Consider the following 8,750-nt stretch of genomic DNA (forward strand, 5'->3'; position numbering starts at 1 on the left):
TGAAGAAGCTGATGACAGCAGCGACTCATGGGTGAAAACACTCGAAGGTCGATCCCCGCTCCTCAAACTCTTACAGCGTTACCAAACTGCCACATTTACTTTTTTTTTTTTATGCTTTTTTACTATGGAGTTTGGAAGTTGTTGTTTCACATGGGTGCTGACAAGAACAGTTTAACTGGAAGTAAGATGTGTCGAATTTCATTATCCCCCCCCCCCCCCCCCCCCATACACACACACACTGTGTGCATCGCCACTGTGTCTGATGTGACACGTTTGATGCTTTCATGGTTAGGTGGTAATTAGTTTGGTATAACAGAGCTTCTTCTCTCCTCAATGAGCTGGCAGGGTGTGGACAGGAATCTTGGCACGGCTGTTTGCCTCTTTTGTATCAGTGTAGGGCCTACTGTAAACTATAGTTCACCACACTCTAACGGAGTCGTAATGGTATTTCTCCACGCGGCTGATATTTTTTAAGATGGGTTTGAGCACTGTCGGCTGCTCTGGCTGAGGAGTTAGGAATGCAGCCAGGCCTGCAACCTTGATTTAAGGCCAAGAGAAGATAAGTCTGTACAAAGGGAAGCCCTTCCCTCTCCTTGGATGAGGCCGCTTTTCCTTGATAGCGCACCGATATTGTCTATTCAAAGTTAGCTCGTCCTTCAGAAGCAATAATCAATGCCACAATAGAGATGGTTCGCTGTGGTGTGTGCTGCTGTACAGATGTTAGTTTGAGGTGAAGACAGGTTATCTTCACCAATCCTCTCTACAAGTGACCTCTAATAGATAGTGTGTGCGTGTGAGTGTGTGTGTGTGTGTAACTGTAGGCCTCAGCATATTCTAAGCAGGTTGTTGGTGATCCCAGATCCATTTGTTTCACTTGCTACACTTGTACTACAGTGCAGTGGAAATTTCCACACCTGCAAGAGGCTGACAGTTACACTGTGACTCTGCCAATACGTGCTTGTATTGGCAACTGAGTGCGTGAAAAGTCCTTGTCAAGACACAATAGCCGCACTGTGGGCTTGTAATGTGAGGCCCACGATAGGAACACGTCGGACAATAGCCGCGTTTGAGGGGAAACATATAACCACTACGCTAATGTAACGCTCAGTCACTTTGTGTTGCGCAACATGGGGATCAATGCTAATGGATGGAAGTCAGAGATATTCTCTGGTCGTTAATAGAAACACTACATACATCTGTGTGTGTGTGTGTGTGTGTGTGTGTGTGTGTGTGTGTGTGTGTGTGTGTATGTGTGTGTGTCAACGAGTTTGTGACCCTACAGCCTCCTGTCCAGCTATCATTGTGAAACAAAGATAGCATTTGGCAGCCAACTGTGATAGATTTAGTGCAGCATATGTGGGTCACAGAGTGTCTCAATACCTGATAAAACCAGTGGACTTTTACCTGGCTGATTGCAGTGTTTGTGGGAGCAAATGGCAGCCTTTATAAGGCATATTAGATAAAGCCAGATCTCCTCGGGTCCTCATAGCTTTTTGAAGCATCCCTTCAAACATGATATAACAATACTTGTTTAGTCTGAATTTAAATCAAATGTTTGATCTTTTAGTACTATATTCTATTTCATTCCCTCTCTTTACCATTTTAATCCTACTTTATTTCTGTGTTTATTGAATGCCCTTATTGTTGAGTAACCTCTAATTGATCATTTTGTTCTTTTATCATTTTTTCTAAGAACTACGCAAATTAAGCTATTAATATTCTTAGTAATATTATGCAGTGATTTCTTGGAGATAGGTGTTATGTAAAGAAAGAAAAGTCAATAGATGTGGTAAGGCATCCTGTCGTACAGAAAACAGACTGACAGAAGCATACCTTTTGAACATTGAAATCTTCAAGTAACATTACAGCAAATGGGATTCTGTTTTTGTTTTCTGTCTTTAATTTGTCTTGTTATTAGGCCCATACTGTACAGCCAGAGATAGCACTAGCTGAAACTGTCTCCTCCCCTCAGTATCTCCTCTCTGCCAGTCAGCGGTCACCCAGTTGAAGTGTGTTTGATCTCTAAGTTCATGACCACAATGTTCACGGCAAACAGAGCAGATAATAAAAAACTCAGTTCAAACTTCAAATCTCATCCATTCCACCGACTACTGCTGAATCCTGTACAGCAAAAGTATTTACATTTAATAAAATACTGTTATGGGCTGTTTCCTGACATCTGTTTCCTCTTCACCTTTATTCAATACACACACCCATCCTCTAGAATAAACCAGTCATGACACCCACAGTGATGCAACAGGCTTAACAGGAGCGTATGATTCAGACACACATGACATGAAATGTCTCGGTAGGTCACGTAGTAAATGGTTTGTGAGGTGATGAGAATATGTGATCAATGCAGAAAGGTATACTCCCACGTTGTATTTTCAGTGAGTAGACAGTCTCTGTTGACCTCAGTGGTAAATCTTTACAAACCTTTTGTAAAGTTAACGTAGAGGTTGAAAAGTTCAACTTTCCAAAGCTACCCGGCGAGTCCAGATAAATCATTACATGCAGTTTGTGTGTTCTTGTTAGCCAGCCACCACTCTCATGTCTGTATGTTTAACAAGCCGGTTAGCTTAGCTTAGCATTATTTCTGTAAACAGATAGCATGGCTCTCTCTTAAAGTAACCGAATCCACCAACCAGTATATTTGAAGCTCATTATTAACACGTCGTGTCTAAGTTATTTAAAATGTACAAAAAGTAAAGTCCTCAGCCTCACATTTAACAGCCGGTAAACTTCTCATCTAACGTTCAGCAAGAGAGTAAAGAAGCATGTGTCCCAAAATGTAAAACCTTTTCTTTATAAACTAAAGAAAATTATTAAAATGTACATCACATTTTCTATCACATCTAATTTATTTATGCTATATATTGTGGTTTTCTATCTTAGAAAGAGATCTTTTTACAGCCAGCACCCAGGCATGTAATTATTGCATCATATAATAGGCCACCAGACAAACAAACCATGTGGATTTTTAGTAGGCTGTAAAGTGATTTTACCAGCAGTGGCGGTGTCACCTCCTACACGGTTCTGATGGAACGTTTTCCCCAGCCTGGCCTATATTGACTATTGATTATCTTTATAAGGGGGACTAACTGCTATATGATAAGACTGTCCTGTTTTCTCTTGATGTTGATAAGGTTGTTACTGAGTGACTAACCAGGCTGTGGTGTGTAACGGTCGTCATTAAACAGTAAAGCCTTACTAACATTGTCTGTTTGGTCTGTGAGCTCATGGAGGCAAAGGTGAAACTAACCGGACACCAACAAAATGTGAACGCTCTCATTAGGTAGTATAATCTTGGAAAACATGTAAACCATGATAAAGAAATAAAATCAGACTTGTTGTTTTGAAGACAGTTTGATCACATTACCACAGGGACAGTCAGCTGACACATTCACAAAGCAGTGAGACAAACAAGTCTCTTATTACCAGACAAAGGACATGAACAACCTTCTGCCTGTTAAAAAAAAGAAGAAAAAAAAAGAAACAAAGGCACTAGACTGGTCATGAATTAAATTGTACTCATTGGTGTATTCACGCTGTCTAACTGATTACGTGCAAATATTTATCTACAATGCAGTCAAGTGACAATCTGACATTTGCCTTTAATGCTTCTCCAAAATCCAGGAAATCATGAGGATAAAGGGGAATAGTCACCATCCTGCTATGCAGCACAAAAGGGGATGGTGCATGGTTGTATGAATGACCAGCATGCATCTGACTGAGCGCATTCTGTGTTGCATAAGAAAAGACGATAAACACAGAGTGAGCTAACCTAATCCTCCCATGGCCACCGTCACTGTCCATAGCTCTAATATCTTTATCACCAGCACTAATTTTAGACACAGTAAACATGCCCAGGCACAGTACTGATTACTCAAACAAAGCCAGAGCAGCGCTCTCAGTTGGTGCCATGTGTAAATACTCTACTGTAGTTGTGCACTGACTTGGCGTTGGTGCTACCCAGGAAACCCTTATAGATGAAAATGTAATTTGGTTACACTGTCAACAGATTGATTGTGTTGTTTCATTGTGCCTGTAACCCTAAAATACCTTTCGCGTTGTCTATTTTCCCATGCATGTAGAAATCCCGACTACTTTCAAAGTTATTTTTCTGCACTTCCATTAGGCAAGAGCAACAGATTCCAGCAGCAGCTGGTCGGCCTGCACGGATAAAGAAAGTTGGACCGCTTACTAACGTGGAAGCTGCACCGAACAAGCCTCTGTTTTGATTCCTGAGGAAAATATGTGAGGTCAGGATGACAGGACGTTGGCTGGTGGGGCTACGACTGCACCGTGCTAGATTAAAATGTATCTACAGATATATGAACTTGTGTTTGTGCTGTGTGAGCCCCTGCTGTGTCGCAGTGAGGACTGTGTTTTTACTCGTCCTCCACACAGGAAAATAAGTTGATGAATTGTGGAACAACGGGGTTAATATATAATCAGTGGACACAGCTGTTTTTGGACTGATGAGGTAGGGGTGAGAGGAAGTTCAATGGAAGAGATATAAGGAACGGTGGTATGTTGTGGATGAGGGGTCATTGATAGAAATAGGAATTGTCAAGGAGGGAGGGGCAAGGAGTCACACACAGTGGGAATAAACAGGGCTTGTGGACTTAAACACTTTGAAACAAAATAACGTATTTCCCAAAATGTGTAACCACTTCTTGAAAGGATACCTGAGGGGCGATGTCGGGCAGGTAGGGCTGGTGAGACTATTGCAAGACTGAATGTGTCGGATGTGAAGGATGTTTTGACTGACCGTGTGTCCTCAAAGTTACAGATTCAGTCACGGTCAATGAAGACTAACAGTTGATTAACTCAGTACAGGCTAAACCGTGCTGCACTGGTCGAAGGAGTGAAAACTGCATTTTAAAGTTTGACAGTTTGTTTTGGGGAAAGGTTGGAACGCTGTGATATTGCATTGCCTACTTCACTGTCTGTGTTGTTTTTAATAGTTAATAGGTAATTAGTTGGTGACCCAGATAGCCTAGCTGTTAATTATTCCTTATTAATCTTGAGGATAAGCAAACAATACCGTCTTCAAAAGCAGATAGTATAATCCTACTATCGCTGTTATAAATCAAAGGTCACTGCCAGCCACCTGAGGATAAAACATGTCTCAGTACTGTGGATACAACTGATAAAACATACTCTAAAGTGAATAGGGTTGTAAATTATGATTGGCATATTTAAAGGAGACTACAGTGATGAGTCTGCTCTTTTTATTTTTGATAAATCTAAGTAACATTCTATGTTATATGAAGATAAAAGACTACTACCTGTATATAGATTTTAAAAAAAAGAATTCAACTGAACTTGAAACCGTTTTAGATCAACTCCCTAGCACTTTACAGAGCATGTACAAAGTAAACAGCACAAGGGCTGATTCACTCTGTGTAATGTTGCCTTCAGGGACTGTTGTAAATACTGCTTCTGTGAAAATTAACGAGGTAGGAAAAGGACAGTGGTGGGGGAGTTATTCAAATGTTTCACAAAAGAAAAAGTAACTAAACAACACTGTTAAAATACTGCATTATAAGTCAAAGCCCAGCATTCTAACGATTAACAGTCAATGTATTTAAAGTATTAAAAGTACGACTGCTTAATGTCAGACGTGAGCCGTGGGAGTGTCATACTATAATATATTATATTATCATTGCAAAGGCATAATAAAAGATGGACAAATTATGAGGCGTGCAAAGGTCAAAGTTAATCAATTTCACTGACTACTGCTGAATCCTGTAGATCTTTTTCATTTAATAAAATACTAATATGTGCTGTTTATTGACATCTGCTCGCTCCTAACCTTGAATCAGAATCAGAAATACTATTGATCCCCGGTGGGAAATTGGTTATTCAATACACACAGGGTCTTTGTGTGGCCCTTCTCTATAGATACAACCAGGCATGACAACAACAGCGATGCAACAGGCCTGTAACAGGAACGTGTGATTCAGAAGCACATGACATGAAAAGTATTGTTAGGTCACGCAGGACAACATTAATGTTGTGGCACTGAGAGCATCTGTTGACCTCAGTGGTAAATCCTTAAACGGCTTTTTACTGTTAAAAGCATTTAGGCTAAATTCAAGTATTGGAAAAAGGACATTTCTGATGGAAAAACTAATGTTTATGGGCCAGATATAATGGACAATGAAGAGAATAGAGATTATAATACCAAACAATAAAGCTTATATAGCCTACTGTTACATGATTCAGTTTAAAATCATATGCATTTAACACAATGAAACAACAGCCACAACTAAAACAGCGTCATCCGCAAAAGTCTTGCATGTTTGGCACGTCGCTTTTATGCACGCTTCGTGAATGCCGCACAGCCCCGCAGGCTGAACAAACGGGCGCTACCGATGACACGGTAGTTTCGGGATGACAGCAGCTGCTGTGGGCGGTGCAGGGCGGGACCGGGACGAGGAAGACGAGCGCGACGTGACTGCCCCGATTGTTGTTTGTTGTGAACGGATGTCGACTGGTCCTTGTTTATCCTCTGACGTCAGAGTACCACACCTTCAGGACACCTCCGGTACTTACGCAGGACGTTACGGCATGAGTGCACGGAGTACAATGAGATTGTATTATCTGCTGTACTTTTAACAAAAAACAACACACAAGTTTACTCCTATAGGCAGCCAGCCCCTGTATGGTATTTCAGTGATGCCTGGTTTTACATTGAACTGTTATGGTATTTGTATTTCTCATTGTAAAATAGCTAAATATGTAGTTACACATGTGAGGTAGCCTACTTCTTAATATATTTTAATTATGTGTTAATTTACACTTCTACTCCACATTTCAGAGGAAAATATTATTTTACTCCGGTACATTCATCATGCAACTATGTATTACATCAATTAAATTGTATTTTTGTGAAGTATTTCTACAATAGTACAAAGCACGAGACATTCAGTATTAATGACAATATATTTTTTTCATTACTCTAGAGTCTCCACTGTCAACTGGGAGGAAATGGAAGTTTGAGAGCTAATATTAGTGCATTTGTCCTCAGTGAAGCAGGTCCCTATGGTGTCTCCCGGTCTGCATGTAAACAAGCTGCAGAAGGACTGTCTACTCTAGAGATTAGTCTGAAACCTCCACACACACACACACACAAACACAAACACACACACACACACACACACACACACACACACACACACACACGTGCAATGGGACAGTACACAATATGGTCAATTCTTATTTGAAAGGAGAGGAGAGGCATATTTTGGTTCAGGGATGAGGTCTAACATCTAACAGCAGTTAAGGTTAAACTTTGGGTCAAGGATTTGTGAGACTAATTTACAAACAGTGTACGATTAAAAACAGACATACATACAGAGACCCTCGTACACAGGGTGAGGTCAGGAAATCTGAGACATCCAGAGCGGTAGTGGCCTGTATAGAAAACACAGAGAGATCAACTGCACAATGCAGCATTTAGGGGGATTAATGTTCTTGAACCAGTTTACTCAGTCAGTAAACACAAAGCAGCGACTGACGTTAATCCTTAACAGTGGACAGACAGACAAGCTCCAGTGTCTCTGATTGTGCTAGTAATGGAAATATTGTCAGCTCCTGGTATCATTTTCTCAAATCTTCTGTGTTAAATCTGGGACTTTCGGGGCCTGGCTAAGCCCCTTTCACACTAGAATAGGACTTAATAAAATATCCATATAAGGCTTCCCTGGAGGATTAATGGCAATGTGTAAATGACACAAAAGCATGAAGAATAGAGTAGAGGAATATGAGAAGCAGCGAAGAAAGTGTTTTGTCTCCTGTCCCTCAGTGTGTCACTCATCAATCACATGCTCAGCCGCTCCGTCTGACTGCCAGACTCTACTCCCCATGAGTGTAATCTCTGTTGACCAGTCAGCGGAGGGAGGGAGGGAGGGAGGGGGGGGGGAACGGAGGGCAGGAAGGTCGCGTTGCAATCTAGGTCGTCCACCAGTAATCCCACAGGGGGGAACTATGTTGTGGGCACTCAACGCCAAATGCTGAGCTCACCCAACTCCTCTTCCTCGCCCAAGACAAGTTCCCCCCTCACGATGGACCTGGACTGCAAGAATCACATGCTCTGATGTTATCTGCTAGACATTCTTGACCTTGATAAGGGCTGACAAGTAGGGAGATGAAATGAACGTCTAAACTTGACCTAAGATCTTTTGAGTTATTTGCTTCATAAGTCGAACACGGAGACACTTAGCATTTCAAATTTGGAAACACACCATACGAGTTACAGCCTTTTTACCACCAATGTGTTGTGGCGACGAGATTCAAAATGGTGGAGAGTCGGCGCCGGTTATCATCTTAAAAATATATATTCTATAGATTGTGGGGGTTTATGATTTAAATCTATTGAAGTTTAGCCTCAGACTACCAACCTAAAATCCATTTCTTTGATTTCTACTGCTGGAATAAGAAAAAAAATGTGCAACATTTAATGTGAACTTGTGTCTAATGTGCTGGACATTCTGGCTTTAAACATATCAGGTAATCCCACTATTCAGTCTCCCATAGCGCTTGCTACCAAGCCTGTTTGGGCAGTTTAAATGTTGACTGAGTGGGTCCTAAACAAATACCTGCCTTGCCTGTGTTCATGACTTCCCAGTGACCTGACAGCAAGACGTGGCGATGGAAAATGGCCTCCCATTATCTTGTGTTTGAAAATGGGTCAGCACAGCATATAAAGAGCCACTGTGCAAACACATTTATATAGCTTT

The sequence above is a fragment of the Pholis gunnellus genome (genome assembly GCF_910591455.1).
Source record: "Pholis gunnellus genome assembly, chromosome: 16".
Lineage (NCBI taxonomy): Eukaryota > Metazoa > Chordata > Actinopteri > Perciformes > Pholidae > Pholis > Pholis gunnellus.